The sequence below is a fragment of the Meleagris gallopavo genome, chromosome 3 (assembly GCF_905368555.1).
Source record: "Meleagris gallopavo chromosome 3, MGAL_WU_HG_1.1, whole genome shotgun sequence".
Taxonomy (NCBI): domain Eukaryota; kingdom Metazoa; phylum Chordata; class Aves; order Galliformes; family Phasianidae; genus Meleagris; species Meleagris gallopavo.
The window spans coordinates 64,492,965-64,510,413 of NC_139406.1; positions in this window are offsets into that span (position 1 = coordinate 64,492,965).

Here is a 17,449-nt window from a genome sequence, read left to right on the forward strand (position 1 = left end):
GTAACTAACTAATTATATAAGGCATCTAATAAAAAGTAGTATCTTTTGTTGCCTCTGTATTTTGTTTGTTTTTTTTTTCCTTCTGCAATGATTATATTATTTACTCCATGCTTGGAATGACTCATCAAATCTAAAAACAGTATGGTACAAAGTTCATATTTTTTGCTAAAAAAAACATATACCAGAACATAGAGTTCAGAAGCAGCTTTTCCCTTTCCAAAGTAGTACATTAAGAAGTGCTTTAATATTTGCTGCTCCTAAAATTTATGTGACATGATCACATTATTCTAGATTTTGTGGATGCTTAAATGTGTAACAGAGCTATACTTCTATTTATTTGTAGAAAGAAGTGATGATGGAGAGCTGTCAGGTATTCTGGATGAAGAAGAATGAAAATAACACTGGAAAAAGTGATCTTCTTCCAGAGAACCAACATGAAGGCAAGATCCACTTCTGGGTAACAACTGCTTGTCTGCAAACAAATGTCACGTTCGAATTATTTCCATCCACAAAGGAGACAGAGAAGAAAAAGACCTTAAACAATATGGAACTGATTAGTGTACAATAAAGACACAGAAAAAAGTGTTATGACCTATGGCAGACAACTGGTCTGAACATTTGCTTGTGAATGCCACAGACATAGCAAATGAAAATTAGTGTTTAGAACAGTGACAAAATAGAACTTCAGACAGAAATGAAAAAATAAGCTCATTCTTACAAAATTCCAATTATTATTCATGAGCTGGCATGTGTTTTTGAGGCCCAGTTTTAAAAACAAGGAATTGAAAATAATGTAAGTTTTGATGAGGGCTTTAAAATAATACTGATTTTGTCTGGAAGTGAACTCCAATTTTGAAGGCTTTATGCTTGACTTCTATTATTTCAAGCTTCTGTCCTAGAATATTTAAAATATAAGCTTAATTTTCTTCTTCATCTTCTTCTTCTTCTTCTTTAAACTTGTCACCATGTTGTCATTTTTTGTCATGTATATTATTCCAGAAGGATTTGATGTCTGGAGTGATTGCATAAATCAACTCAACTATGTCACTACTTATAAGTTTGCAATGTGTTAACTCTCTTCATAATTTACATAATGTTTAAATAATATACCTTCTTTTTCCCTTATCCCTACATTAATGTGATTAGAATCAGTGGAAGCGCTGTAATTTTCTTGTAAAGTGTGCTTTCCACCTACGCTGGCTTATTACAAGAAGTATCATTTCTAAAACTAGCAGCCTCCGATCAGTTTAGCTGTCAAAAATTATTTTTTTCTGAGAACAAAAATGCATTATAAAATATATTATTGTTTCTATTTAGTATTCCCATTACAGTAAACAAACATCAGAAAATTGTTGCTTCATCTTATTTATTTCCATGCTTACATCTAACTGTAAGTAGAAGTGGAATACATCTTCTGATATATTATGCAATTAAATTGATGGATGGTTAATTGAGTCAGTATGGCATACCATATGTGTACTCCTGACCTGAATGTCACTGGTCAGATTAAGGCTTCACACATTTGGCCAAAGAACATATGCTGTTATTGAGAATGTGACTGTAGATGGGATTTTAGTCCATGGAAAAAATCATCATAACTGGCTTTGCTCTTTGCTTGTCAGAGCATTGGCTCCTTAGGAGTCCAGCTGTAAAGAACTTTAAAAATAATGAAAGTTATTAATTAAAAGCTTACTGACATCATGGCCATTAACTTTGTCAGGCTCTTTCATTAATTTATTTTATCTCACCTTATTATATGACATATCCTCATCACAGTGTTTATGCCTTTGCACATCACATTAGATCTTATTGGACTTAATTTGTGTTTGGGTAATGTGGTGTTTTTTTCTAATGCTTGCCTTCTTTTTAAACAAATATTTTCCTTATTTGTGGGAATGATGCATGTCTAAGCAATAAAGTAACAGAAGGAGGGAAGCTCATATATCTTTAATGACAATGACACATAGAAATCAAAACACATACAAACTGACACAAAAACATGCATGTATATATAGTTACATCACAATTGCAAATAACAGGTATTTTTAGAAGTGCCTTCCTAAAACAATGTTTTCACAATGATTAGTCCTAGTTTTTGGCAGATTTAATATTTCTGTTTTATCTTATTTATCTAAATAATATTTAATGACATTCTATTTTTTGTCAGCTATTTTGCATATTTTTCTTCTAAGCTAGCTATTATGGGAGCTATTTTAGCTTCACAAATGTTTTAAAGTAAATTATGTTATTTTACAAAATTATTGCAGTAGAACATACATCTGAGCAATAACGTTTTATCTTTGACATTGCTTTGATGAGTCATCCATTTTGACATGTAGCTGTCTGCTTTAAAGCTATTTAGTTTGCATCAACACAGAGATAAAACAAGACTTGAACAATGTGTACTATAGAAGCAAAATATATACTGTCATTACATGGTTAGAAAAACAAAGATTTGTAATGGGAAAAACAGCTAATAGAGAAATATCTCTGATTCTGTCATTGTTTATTGTAGCAAACTTGTGTATCCTTTGTCCACTGACTTAACCTAGAAAAAGGAGTAGCAGCATCTTTGCTGCATAATTTGTTACTACCACATTGAGGAAGATTATGATAATGTACATATAACAAAATTGACAACAATGGATGAGTACTGTAATTGTGAACTAAATTCAAGGAGCCTGCTCTGAGCACGAGAACTGAGTGTCTTCATTATGATTAGCTTACCTTTTCAAGTGTTCTGCTAGGAACCTCTATCACGTAAATTGAGGCAGGAACTTTATTATCATCACTATAGCAACTGCAGGGAATTTTATTTCAAAACAGTTGGCTACCTGAAAATTTTCTCATGTTGGAAAGAACAGAAGATGATATATATACATTTTAATTCATTTTCATTTATTTCTGTTTTGAAATGTTTCATAAATGAATGAAAGACTTTTTTTTTTTCTTTTTAAAGACAAAGTGGGCAGTTCCATCTTAAATTATTTTTCTAATCCAGCTTTTTTATTAGGAGAAAAAAAGGATTGGCAGATCTTCATTGTAATGTTTTAAAATACAAAATTTTAATTATGCTAAAACATGGAACATTTCATATAGGCCTACTTAATGCACAGTTCTTTTCATTATTTAATTTTTTAGCTTAGCTGCTACCTGTTTTTTCTTTTGACTTTGATCTTAAATCACATAACCTCTCAGCAACAGAGAAATGTGCATTTTTTTTCTGTGATGTTATTATATTCTGTGCCTAAAGAAAATGAATAACTACACACATGAGCTTGTAGAAGATGTGAGTGAACTGTAGATGCACACAGAAATTGAATACAAATACAAGGAAGTGTCTCTTTTTTGTCCATAAAAGGACTGATCACATGTTCACAGCTAGAATTTTTATTGCAGAACACTTTTCTCCTAAAATTGCACAAGCCCCCTATTGTTGTGTTTCCATAATTACAAAACTAGCATCATACTGCAGACAATAGTGATGCTTCAGAAACTGGCACAGGACTTGCATTGCAACCATACAAATGAATTTATTTATTATTCCTTTTTGCACCATATAATTCTGATTTTCTTTAAAGGCAAAAGAGCAAAAATACAATGTTTTTAAAATATGTATTTTTTATATGCCTGAGAACTATAGAAATATGCCTTGCTGCCTTGAAACCTTTTTCCTCTATAAAGTATAGGAAGAAATGCAAAAATTATTATTTATGCATTGGGGATGGTGTTCCATTATGAAAGACCTGGGTATCTCAAAAGTACTCCATATACCAAATATAAACCAATAGTCACTGCTTTAACAAGTGCCTTGTTTTAATTGAAAAATACAGCATAAAGTTTCCTGCAATCTGCATTGATGAGGAGACCACATGATAGAACAACCTTAGCATTCTGCCATTTGCACCTTCCCTGTAACCAAATTTCTCTAAACTCTTCCTAATAAAAAATATTTTGTACATCAGATTTCAGTGTTTTCTCCTTTCCACTGTGAAATACAAATATTTCATTTACTTTCATAGGCAGAAAGGCATTTAAAGGATTGCTGAAGATGAGAATGTAGGATTGAATGCAAAATAGCCAATGTAGGTGAACATTTTGGATATTTTGTATGATGCTCAGTTTTGTTTGATACAGTCTTAGAACTCTCACCGAGATGCTTACCTTAAGAGTCAAGCTGTCCCAGCTTCCTTACGTAATTTATATAGAAAGGTTGTCCCTTCAGGATATAATCAGAATTACTCTCTGGAAGTGCCTTTCTTCTTCCATTGACTATCTTGGAGCCTAGGCTCATTGTTCTCTTTCGTTGTTATCCTCACTTCTGTAAAATTCTATCAGGTAAAAAACTTTTGTCTCAGATGTTCCTCATAGTGGAAATGTATATATTTCAATTCCAATTTTTTGTGTGCTTGTTCACTAATTTGTTTCTTTATTTTCAAGCTTGATTTATATACTAACTCTGTTGAGGTAGACCCTCAATGCTTTGTAGTTAATGGGTGCCAGTGACTTCCACAAGGACAGGATTTCCTCTGTATCCATATGATTGACCATATATTAGAAATGGCAGTGTGATGAGTTTGGGTAGTTCTGCAAAAGATCAGAAATTAAATTCTTTTTCAGCGCTACTGAAATAATTAATAAAAGAACATCAGGTATTACAGCCCATAAAAATACAAGCGACTGCTTTTTGGAAGACGAGTGATAATACTTTGAAATATTTCTAACCACTGGATTAGCCAATGTAAATTGTTGTTCATCCATTCTGAAGCTGTATTATTATAATTATTATTCATAACAAAAGACCTGTGCCAATATTATTCTTTTTGAAATTGAGTTCTCAGTTTACTAAGACAGCAAATCCATCAATCAGTGCATTTAGGTGAACTCCAGTATTTAACTCAGTCCCACCAGTGCCAGCCTTGCTCTGGATGAATTTAGTACTAGTGATTATCCACTTGCAGTTTTAAGATTTTGGCAACATGCAGAAAGCCATGTGCACTACGGTGTGCTGTCAGGTTTTGCCACCTCGTGGGCTTTGGCTGTCTTTGTTCTGGCATGGCACAGCTGCAGGGTCTTGTTCAGAGCTGAGAGCCTTGTTGGTAATTCTCACCTTTCTTCACTTGGAGTTTGACTTTATGGTCAGGCTTTTGCCTGACCTGCCTGTTCCTTGCTGTAACAATCTCTTGTACCTTGTTGATCCTGATCCTGACCCTTTGGCGTTGGAACTCAGGGTTTCATTGTGGGCCTCACCAGGAATGTATCTGTGATCCCTGCTTTGATCCTCATCATCAGCCCTGCTCTGCTCTCCTTGTTTGGCAAAGTGAGATGGCGCCCCGTTGAAGAGGCACTGCCTTGTCTATCTGCACATTACCCACAGCCACTGGTTGGATGCCCTTTGTGGAGCAGCCTCCTCATCCTTTTCCCTGGCAATGTAACTGCCAAGGATTAAGAAGTAAGCAGAAGAAAATCAATATTCCTACAGAAGTTGTTCAAGATTTTTTTGTTATTTTTATTTTCTTTCATTCTCAGTACCAGCTTTGATAAACTTGCAGCTGAAAAAAAAATCATATCTAGAATGTCAGGTTTTTGGTCAAGACATAAGCAAGAGTATATCCCAGCTTATCCCTTCTTGGACACCATGTTGATTGTCAAGAACATAGAAGTGCTGATTGAAATCTGTGTTTTGTTGAATTCAGAGCAGCAACTTGAACTTGAGCTGCTGTACGGCTTCTGTCTGTCTTCAGTACTCATACACTCTGTTATAAAAAAATGTTTCACATAGCAAAGCAGGCATTGTGCCAGAAAGTGAATGATTACCTCCATGACTAAAGGATTAAGGTGCTTGTTCGTGATTTTGATTAAGGAATTCCAGCTTTAGAGAAACAAAATCTTTTGTGTAAAAGATAACAGTACTAACAGGACACAGGGCAAACACAGAGAAACTGAATCAACGTGATGGTGGTATAAGAGATTATTCTTTTACATCATTGTCTCAAAGCTTGCTGGGGACACAGGTGGACAAGTCCAAGCAAGTCCTGGACAAGGGTTGTGAAATTCTTTGTCTGAGAGACACAGATGGACAAGGCCAGGGGCAACAAGAGAGAGATGAGCTGCAGCTTAATGGCCGTGGAGCGGTCTTTTGTATGGACTTATCTCCAGGAAGATGGCCATCTCAGGGGGTACTCACATGACTCTTGCTCAAGCAGCCTGTCACATAGGCAGAAAAAAAAAAAGGAGGATAAAAGAGAAATCGAAAACCATGAGGTTTAGGTTTTTCTGGCAACAGATTCCTCATGAAGAAGAAGAGTTTTCTGACATGAGAAGCCTCACAACCTGCCTCTCTCCCTCCTGGACTTGCTCTGCACTCTACCACGATGCTGAAGAAGAACAAAGGTGCCTGCCATAAGATTCCTCACTACAGAATGCCTGCATGCTTACGGACTCTCCTAGGCCTGCTACCTGAGTCCTGTTGCTTCCTCCTGGACTGTCTCTGCGACTTCTTCCTGCTACCTGCTTGCTGCCCAAGGCCGGCCATGCTGCTGCTGCTCTCCCCCCCTGCTGCTTCTGCCTTGACCTTCGAAACATCGTGTAACGGGACCACTGCTGGATCCTGGTAGTGACTATCCCCCCTTTACGTGATTCTTGCTTCTTTCCTATCTTTTCTATCGCCCTCCTTCCCTTCCCCGTCTCCCTGATTAGGATTTATAATAAACTGGTAGGACCAACATTTGAACCGTTGTTTCTTAATCTCACGCTGGGTATACAGATATTAAAAGAACCTCATCTCCCTCCTATAAACTGGAGCGAGACAGCTGGGACCTGGAAAGTGACTACTTTAACTTCATTTCTCAAACACAGATAAATGAGGCAACAGCAACTGGTTATCTGAGGAAAGCTGAAAGGTTTGTTCTCAATGATTTATCCTGAAGGTCTCTATGCAGAAAAGAGAGTAACGCTGCAGTGAAGTTCAGAAAAAATTTAATTTCTTGTTGGAAATTCAGTTCCTTCCTGTTTGTCCAAAGGGCTACCTTCTTTATATTATTATGCACACTTAGCATAATAGCAAACAAACAAACAAACAAAACAAAAAAACATAGTTTAACATTGATGTCTTTCTTGACTATCAAAAAGCGCGTATTTTTCATCTTTTCAAACTCTTGAAATACTGGAAATGATAACTCACGCATAATACATTTGGTTAAAATTTTATGAGTTTTTTTTTATTTTAATTTATTTAAGACTCAAATTAATCTCATTTTTCTCATTGAGTATGTTATTTTTTCTTGTAAAGTAATCATTAAAACATTTGAAATAATAGAAGTAGAACAAGAAAGCATACAAAATAGGTGGGTTTAATAATAGATTGCTTTGTTAAGTCAGAAAGAATTAAACAATTGTAGACAGTAAATATTTTAATGCATGTTCTCCTCGTACATTCTTAATTCAGTTACTTACATCAGAATAGTTACGAAAGAAAACATTTTTTGCTAAATCACTTACTATAGGAAGCAGTTTAAAAAAAAAAAAAGTTTATGCAATTACAACACATATGAATGAACAATATTATGTTTATATCTAATTTAAGAAATGTGTTTCTAGGGATTCAAGAACAAGGTTTATGTTATTTGTGTCCAAAACAGAGGGAAAGGGGAGGTATCTTCCGTTGTTACCAGAAAAAAGAGGCAAGGTTCTTCCAAGGTTATCTATTCATGTTGTAAAGTTTGGACAGAGGAACACTCCTGAATCAAGATCTTGACCAGGAGTGGCATGTGAGATTCAAGGAAAAATTTATTCAACTGACAACAGGCAGAAGGAAGGATGTGGGAATTTATCAAATGACTTTACAATTAAGGACACTTCACAATAGTAAAAACATAGATAAGAAAGATTTCTCTTTGAACTATTAGCGATACTCTTAAAAATACAGGGTATGTTTTTCCATAACATTATGGTTGTGGAAAACAATATCACTTTTAATTGAAGGTATAGATCTGAAAGAATAGAATTTTATGTTATCATTTTAAGAATATATACAAATGACTCACCCTGTTTTGTTTGTGAAATTCACTGAAGAGTGAAGCTGTAACACCTCCTGAGAAATTACCTGAAGAAATAAAGGCCTTAGAATGTTACTTGAAGCCACTGCCAATTCATAACTCAAGTTCTCAGCACTCCAACTCCAGAAGGGAAGAAAAAAAAAAATTCTCTTACCTCCTAGGGACTTCCTGAAAGTAGGAGAAGGAGAAAGAGAAAACTGAGACATCATTGCTGACTTACTGTTTCCTTAAAGCACTCCTTTTTCCTTCTCTCAGCTGAAGGCAAATGATGTCTTTTAGTGTGGAAGGACACCTCATTTCCCAGAGAAAAGCAGAGGACCAGAATTCACAGTACCCTCATTGCACTCACCTTCATTGTACATGATTCAGTTGTTTGACCATCTAGGAAGGGAAAGAAGACAGCTCTGTATCATTGTATCACCTTGCACGTTTCCCTTATTCACGGTAAAATGGAGAAATGCACACTTAGAAGAGATCATTTTTTCTCTTATTTCTAGTAACAGAGATCAATGGCGAGTAATACAGAGACTAGTGCATTTACAGGATTCAACCTCAGAAAGAGTTTTCTGCTCTACTGTACTTTGGTTTGGCTGATTTTATGTACAAAAGAGACTATTCAATATTCAAATTGATGCCAAGCACAGTAGTATAGTGCTTTAACCTTTCCCTTTGAGATATTTTAGTTCAGTTGGTGGCAGAGAAAACCACAATCTGTGGCATGACTGTCAGTCTCATAAATGATTTGTGACTGTGAAAATGCAGATGCCATAGCTGTCATGTAATCTGCACACAGGCCATACCGAGAACGAAACTCAGACCCTTCTGCTCCAGGAACACAGGCCTTTTCCATTTGTACTGTTCCATTAACTGTTGAAATGGCTTAAAACTAGAACAATTTATCCCTTTCCCTTTTGAACTTTAGTAAAATAGGACAGAGCTCTGAAATAGCTTTCATTTACAAACCAAAATTCTCCCAATGTGATTTTCTAAAGCAAACATTTAAATCCAGTGATATCTAAATAGCTGTCAACAGTATTATAGGGAGCTGTAGAAAACTTTAGAAGTAAAGCTCAGAAACAGATACATTTTCCTGGTTTCAAGTGTCATTGTAAACCACAGATTCATAAATCTGGATTGAGTATAACATCTAATTTATGGGTTTGGATAGAAACCACCTAAAAGCTGCAAATGCTTGGGAGCTTTTATTGTAAAAGACCCAAAATTGCAATTCTGGCTAAGATTTGCTATTTGAGGGAGTTCACAAGAACCAAAAAAATCACAAAGCAATGTTAGGAAGAAATGAAACCATGCAAATCGAAGTCAGAAAGGAATGCACCAACATTTTGGAAACAAAACAACCTATAGATCACTCATGAAGTTTTTTTGTAGGCCAAAGATTAGAGGACAGTCACAAAGCCTGTCATGTCTATACCTCTATTCTGTAGAAAACAGAATACTCTTTTCTCCGATTTAAGAGAGGTTGAAGGCCAAAAGGACTTTTACAGGCCATAGGATTAACTATAAAAAATGTATGACAGAAACTTGCAAATTGCCTATTGTTTACTGATAAAAGGCAGCAACGTTGCCTCCTTTTTTTGACGAGTTCTTACCAATGTTTTTAAGTGTCTAAAGGGCAATTGTCAGGAGGATGAAGCCAGGCAGTTTTCAGTGGTGCTCAGTCACAAGGGGCAACAAGAGTAAACTAGAATACAGGGCATTCCATCTGAACATGAGAAAGAACTTATTTACTGTGAAGGTGACAGAGCATGGGAACGGCCAGTCTAAAGAGCTTGTGGAGTCTCCTCTGGAGATGCTCAGAAACCCACCTGGATGGTTTCCTGTGTGACCTACTGTAGGGAACCTGCTCTGACAGGGGAGTTGGACTAGATGATCTTCAGAAGTCTCTTCCAACCCCTATGATTCTGAGATTCTGTATGATTATTTATTCCCTTGTAGAAGAATTGCAGCATTTTTCTGAAACTTTAAAGGAAACATTCTAAAGATATTACGGGAAAAAATATTTTCCTGGTTATGCATTTAAACATAACAGCAGTGCTGAATAGTATTCCGTCTTTTCTGTATTTTTGTATTTGAGGCTGTTTCAATCTTTTTCTTTTTCAAAATTCATTCTACCTATAGATCTTCTGATGATTATATAGAAAAGACTAGAACAGAGATGTAGTGTTTAGTTGTTGCTTCCAAAATTTATACTGCCAGTAACTTAATGAACCCTCTGGAGATATGCTCCCACGTGGAGCAGGTTTGGTCTTTGCTTGAGAAGGTTTAAATTAGTTATTTCTTAGAATAACCTGTGATGAAAGCAATGCTACCGACTGCTTTTCTTGTCACTAGCTCATCAGGGCAATAAACCAATTAGTTGCTGCTATAGTAAGACTCGTTTCTTGCTGTTTTAAATTCTTGGTAAGGATACACAGCACCTCGCATACTTTCAGAGTCAGCAATTTCAGTTCATTATGATTGCAAATGAATGTGTTTCTTCACAAAAGCAGTTTTGTTGTCAAAAAGGACTTGTTACATCGTTGTTTTATGAAGTGCTAGGAGAATACTGGAGTGTGGGGGTGGGAGGGAAGAGAGGAGGAGGTAGTTTGCTTCTTGAGAGATTTCAACCATTCATTTTTTATTAATGCTTTTGAAAAATATTTAGCCCTCATTTAGAAGTAGCCATGTACTGCTCCTAATTCACTGTTTGTGACAAATACCAGTGTAGACCACAACTGAAGCTCGTATCCTTCTGGAAGTTTAAAATTTCTCCTTTGAAAATCCTATCAATTAAGAAATTATTTTATCCCTGGAAATTAAATGCACTTGAGAATTTAAACAATGTATTTGGATTTTATGAACATCCATTCATTTATTGCTTAGAAAGGAGACAACATTTTGCCATATCTGATCTTACAAAGTGTTGTACATCTTTTGAGAAAAGTGGAATATCCTTGCCTTCTAAAATGTTCTCAACAGGAATGCCAAAGGCTTGGCTCCAGAGTGACCAATAAGATGTAGGGTAAACAATTAATTCACATGTTAATTGTCATGGAAGAAAGTCACAGCATCCCCAGCACAGTAACATGTCAGAGAGATTCAGCTTCTGAAATTATGCTAATGATTGGTAGTGTTCGGAAGTGTCAACACAGTTCAAAATTGTATTTATTTGTGGAATATTGTTTTTTTATCATGTGATCCATGTAAGACAATAATTAGCATTCAAACCTTGAACAATTCTTAAATAATAATTAATAGCAATAATAATTTGGCTAGCTGACAAGCATTGCAGTTGTGAAGTGCTTTCTTTACCAAACAGAATTTGTCCTGAATGACATCTGGGAATGGGAAAAAAGATTTCATCATGACAAGCACTGCAGTAAGCTCCTGTCCTGGTGAGGATTGCCCTTCACTACCATCATTTCCTTATGCATGCTCTGGAGTCCCAAAGAGATAATAAATAGACAAGATGGACATGAAAATGAGATTATTTTTTTTTTTCTTTTTGTGCCTCTTTTCAGAAAAAAAAAATTCACAAAAAAATACCAACACTTATAGTCCAATTTCACTAACTAGGGAGAATATTCTGGATATAAGAACCTATAAAGATTTCGTACGTTGCTTTTTCTTGATACAGACTCTTAAAGTGCTACAGTGGTATTCAAATGGAAGAGTATCTTTTCCTTGTAAAAGAATGAATTAAATAATGAACAAAAGATAAATGTAATTTTTCCTGTCCTTCAGGGTTTTTGTTTGTTTGTGTATTTATTTACCCATCTGTTTATTTCTTTATTTATATTTGAATATCTAGTTTATTCATAACTCTCAGTTCCGTAAGAAATTTGATGACATTCTGCTGGAACTCCTGAATTTCCAAAAGACCCTGGAAACCAGTAGTGACGTCTCTGAAATAAGAACAACAAAAAAAATATCATTAATACAAGCATTAGTAAAGTATAAGATTTCAATCACTTCTGTCAGAAAAGATTATAATACAGATTTCCTCTAGAGGAAGGATAGAAAACAAGCCAGGGAGAGACCGGTATGGCAGTACTTTCTCCACTGGCAGAAGTGAATGTTTAGCTAAGATTGTTACTATTTTGTGTGTGAATCAAAAACATTTTGTTGCATTACTGAGGTCTCTTTCGTAAAACAGACTTTTGCTTGAAGCTCTCAAGTTTTATTTTTGAGTGTAGTTCCACTTCCCTCACAAGAATAAAGAAGCACAAGAGATCAGTCTTGTACTGTTCAAAGTGCTCTTTCCCACAAGGATCAGAGATAGACCCTAAAGTCTTCAGACTGGACAAGATACCATGGTGCAGAAATAGAGGATACAGCAAGCAGAGAGTTTTGTAAAACAGCTGGTTCAAGGTCAGCACATTTCACCCCCTCACATCTCTGGAGCCATAGTGGAAAGGATCATTCTAAACTTTTTTAGTATTTTTTTATTTCTATAAGGGAGTAGGAAACACCACTAACTCTGGTTTGGCCTGCTGAATCACAGAATCATAGAATAATTAAGGTTGGAAAAGACCACTAAGTTCATCTCATCTCATCCAACCAACAACTCATCATCACTATCCTCACAAAATTGTATAACTCATCCAACATGTTTTTTGAACACTTCCAGGAACAGTGACTTCACCAATTCCCTGGGCAGCCTATTCCAGTCCATTACCACTCTTTCTGGGAGGAAATTTTTCCTAAAATCCAACCTAAACCTCCCCCAGCAAAACTTGAGACCTTTATATCCTGCCCCATCAATAGTTACCTAGGAAAAGAAGCCAATACTCATCTCACTACAACCTCCTTTCAGGAAGTTGTAAAGAGCAATAAGGTCTCCTCTGAGCCTCTTCCAGACTAAGGAATTCCAGTTCCCTCATCTGCTTCCTATAAGACTTGTGCTCCATACCCTTCACAGCTCTGTTGCCCTTCTCTTGACACACTTCAGGACCTCAGTGTCTTTCTTGTAAAGAGGGGTCCAAAACTGAACACAGCACTCGAGGTGTGGCTTACCAGTGCCAAGTACAGAGGGACAATCACATCCCTGGTCCTGCTGGCTACTCTATTTCTGATACAGGCCAGATGCCATTGGCTTTCTTGGCCACCTGGGCACACTGCTAACTCATGTTCAGCTGGCTGTTGACTAATACCCCTAGATCCTTTTCCTCTGCAGAGCTTTTTGGCCAATGAAGGGAGAATTAAAAGTACGTACTCTACAACTATGAGACAGAGGCCTGAGGCAACAAATGGGCTGAGATAAGAGTGTTACATTTACTCTGATGACTCTTACAGCGACTCTTTAGCCATCTGAGCAGTGTCACCAGCCTATCAGGGTACATAAAGGCAGATAGGATTGATATAGAACAGGAAGAAAACGTGCTATGCAGACAGCATAAGTAGAGACTTAATCCGGAATACATTCAGAACATAAGGCCTCAAAGGCAAAGTTAGAGGTGATCTGCTCAATGATCTCTCTATATGCATGATAAAAAATATGGGATTTGCCCCAGTTTCTCTTTTTTTTCTCCTTTTTCATGTCTAGTTTTTAAGAGCACCTTGTGATTTTATAGTGTCTTTCATCATAACAATTCCTAAAATGCTGTACAAATTTAACAAACAGATATAGGAAAAAAGGATGGGTGTATGGGAACTGCTGAATCACGGCCTGAACCTCTGATTGATCACCTGAGGCAAGCAATGAGTCAGCCCTGGGAGCACAGGCAATTCACCTGTGCTGCTGGAAGGGGTGGAGCCTGGCTCCACCTCTCCTAGACCCGTTTAAGATCTGACTAGCAATGGGGAAGGATTTCTTTCTGGAGATCTCTCTTTTGGAGTTTTACAGTGAGTCCAGGACAAGGGTAAGCACTCTATCTGTATAAGGAAGCTTTGGTGTAATAACCTGCTTAGCCAAACTTTCTTATATTTCATAATTATAACATCTGTATATTCATTGATTATACACTTGGTGAGCCAAGTAGGCTGAATATACTAAAATTTACATCATGTTCTTTCTATAGAATAAAATGGCCTCGGAAGGTGCAGGTAGGACCGAAGTGGTGTGGCCTACTTGCATCTTGGGGGAGGTTATTGGAGGTGGGAGGCCCAGTAGTCCCTCCAGTAATAGGTAGATGTCCTAATGATATTGTGGTCAACGCTCCAATCTTCATTGCTAAAGGGACCCCATCATGTCCTCATGGCAGATCAGGACACCCCTGTTGGTGCCTGATATAGTTATGCAGCTACAGTCATCTAGCCAGAAAGTGTGGTATAGGCAGCCAGGATGTGCCCCAGTACAAGCTGAGGTGTTGACCCAGGATAGAAAAATGGCCTGTATCTTGCCCTGGAGAGCAGACCTTCACCTCCTGGTACCCCTGAAACATCTGTATTACTCCCCATGAGTCTTTGAGCCTTCAGGATCACAGGAAGGAACAAAATGCCATCAGAGCATTCCAGTGTTACTGTCAGATCATGTGCAACACCTGGTGATGGTCTACATGGGACTGATTAGGACAAACCTGCACCTCACAACCGCATGCCTCCAGTAACTTCATCGAGCACTGGCCCATAAAAGAATATGAACGTTCACTGATTGTCACTCGTCTTGAATTGTACCAACATGTGTCACGATAGAAATTGTATAAGTGTCACAATATAGCAGATCTCTGTATTAGGAAAAGATCTTCAAAGCCGCTTGTCAAAATGTTCCTTTGTTAAATGCAAAAAAAGGAGTTATATGTCTACAGTTAATTGTGAATTTGAGGTAAGAATTGTGTTGAAAACCAAAATAAAATAAAAACAGCAAAAAAATCCATATATTAACGTGTAATTAAAAGAGAAGAGCTAAGGAATTGTGAGCTGTAGCTATGAAAACTGTTGGCCTGCAGTTGTGCAGAAGTTGTATATGGATTGATAGCCTTGTTCAAATTTTGACCATGTTAAAACTTTTAGATCTTTTGTAGAACCCCAGAAGGAAATTCTTATGAGAAAAGCAGCAGTTCATTGACTAAGTGATTTCATTCTACTTTTTCATGGTGTTGCAGATAATACAAGTATCTGTTCCCAGTCTGCCGGAAAGGTAGTCTCATAAATACTGAGGAAAGTGAATGACTTGGCTGTCTGTTGAATGGAAATACATGGGCATGTCTGCCACAGAAATCAAGTGATCATCAGGAATACAAAGAAAGAAAAGAAAAAGAAAAACAGAACCTCTTCCATGGGCAACTGTGACTGGGGAAGCGTTCTTTCTCTCATATTTCTGTGAAGCTCTAAGCCTGTGCAACCTTGCTCTCAATGTTTCTTTTTAAGGTCACTTCACGGGTGTTTTTGTACAGCAAGGTACAAAAATCTCTCTGATCTCTGCATGAAGGAGGGGAGACTTCAAAAGTCACAGAGGGAAAAAGCTCAGTATACAAACCTCCTAAGATCCTTTGAACGGACAACGTTGAAACTGGAAAAGATATATCCTACCTCAACATCACAGGGTCAGCATAATTTTCCTGCTGCAATTTAATGTGCTTGCTTTTGAAACTTTTGGCCCAGAGAATGTATTTAGCTGAATTAATCTACTTTTGGTCACATCGTCTCTTGTTTGGGAAACGTATATGTGTGGGAGATGTGGAAATGGTACCACTTGGAGAGTGGAAGTATCCAAGCAGATCACTGAGGCTGCTGGCAGTCTTGTCTGGCATATCTGTAATTCAAAATCTTTAAGATTCTACAGTATGGATATGAAAGGAGATTGCAGTCCTATGAATTTTATGCTTTGCTCTTGTCATATGGGTGGATGATGACACCAAATATTTGGTCTGGAATTGAATATGCTGCATAGTTATGCATTCAGAGATCTGAGCCAGACTAGAATGCTCAAATAATTTATGAATTTTTAGTAGACTTCCTACTGTAAATGTTTAAAGCTGTAGCTTAGTAATAAGATATTTGATAGCAGTGCTTGAAAAGGCACCACTTGAGAGTTATTAAAAAATATCTACAAAGCTTAAATGTTTTTAAGGAAAATAGACAGATATATCCATCTTTCTTTCCCTCTTTGAATGATGACAACAGAAGAAGCTAAATAGAAATAAAGTCAGCTTGAAATTTCACAAACTAAAATGGGATAAAATAGGTTTCAATTATGTTTCAGTACCAAATGAATACTTTGCATTAGGATGTTTTGTAGATATAAATATATATATATGTTTAAATACATACACACACACGCTAATAATACACACAGGTATACATAAGTACACACACATTAAGAAGCAACAATATATGGCTTGTTGGAGGCTTATATCATGTGAACTACTGTACTCTTTTTCATAATCTGTAGTATCATATCATACATTGTTTTAATAAGAAAAAAACTAAATTAAAAAATGTAATGATGCAACTATGAAACTACTTTATTATTTGTATAAAGTATTTATAATAATTGATTGTGTGCCACAGAATTTTGTAAACTTGTAATATGAGGGAAACCATCATGAATGCAATATTTATTTTCCTTGTCTAATGTGCCATAGAGTTTCCAAGATTGCAGTGCAGCAAATAAGAGTGATGTCTGATGGAGCACATTGAACAGTTCCCCAGAGACCCTGACAGGACAGCATATTATAACTTTCAGGGCTCCATTTATGGCAGCACGGTTTGTCTTTAATGTTTTCTATGTTTCTAAAATGAACTACATAAAAACAATAAGAAAATTCTATGGAGAGAAGCATTTTGTCCTAGTGAATTAATTTTAATTGGCTTTTGTTTTACTTTACTATTACAGTACTCGCTTTCCTTGAGGAAGATGCATAAATGTTTAACCTAGCATAATTATACATATACATTCTTATTCCATAAGTAGTTTATGCTTTAATTATGTTTATAATTTGGTCCATTGTATATTTGTGCTACTCAAAGTATTTTAGAAGTGTTTCATTTTCACAGGTTTCTACTATTTTTCTATAGATAAATTAGGAAAGCTTGGGAAATTGCATACTGAAAATTGAAATGAGGACTACATGATCCATTTTCAGACTTGCCTTTTGGTGTTTACCTCAAATCATGCTTGTATGTGTGTGCTTGATTTACATTTAGCAATATCTAAGTGTAAATAGTAATCATACACCAAAGTAAACTGGACTATATGCAATTGCTTCCTCTGTTTCTTCAATTGCAGTTGCAATCCCATAGATTCCAATCTTGACAGGTAGCATAATTAGAAAATTCTCTTTGTCTTATTAAATGTGACTCTTCTCAATAGAATTCACTTCATTGCGGGCAAAGAACAGAAAATATACTTCAAATCTAAAATGGGAAATCAAGGGGGACTGTTTTATTTTTATCTGTCTTTGTGCAAGCGACATTATTATCAAAGGATATTGTAATGCTGAAAATGTACT